Genomic DNA, 449 nt, shown 5'->3' on the forward strand with positions numbered 1-449 from the left:
GCCTCCCAAGGAGCTGGGACTACAGGCGCCTGCCACAACACCCGGCTATTTTTTGGTTGCAGCCATCGTTCTTGTTTGGCGGGCCCAGGCTGGATTTGAATCTGTCAGCTCAGGTATATGTGCCTGGCGCCTTAGCCGCTTGAGCCACAGGCGCTGAACCAGTTATATATGTATTTCTAACATTTACTAAAGTAACAGATAACCATTAAAATTCTAAATTTTCACCCTAGGTCTAAAATCATTTTCCCACAAACAATCAGTAGTAATACATAACCCATGGTATCCAATGTTTCAAAAGCAGTGCTACAACATGAATAAAGAATGTGGAAATTTCCGTATTTTGTATACACTATTCGTAACAAACTGTACAACTCATTACATGGCTATTAGCAGATAATAATACTTTTACTAAAGACTTCAAAGGGTAAAAAACAGTTTTTATTTATTTA

The sequence above is a fragment of the Otolemur garnettii genome, unplaced genomic scaffold, assembly GCF_000181295.1.
Source record: "Otolemur garnettii isolate 467f Iridium unplaced genomic scaffold, OtoGar3 scaffold00116, whole genome shotgun sequence".
Classification (NCBI taxonomy): Eukaryota; Metazoa; Chordata; class Mammalia; order Primates; family Galagidae; genus Otolemur; species Otolemur garnettii.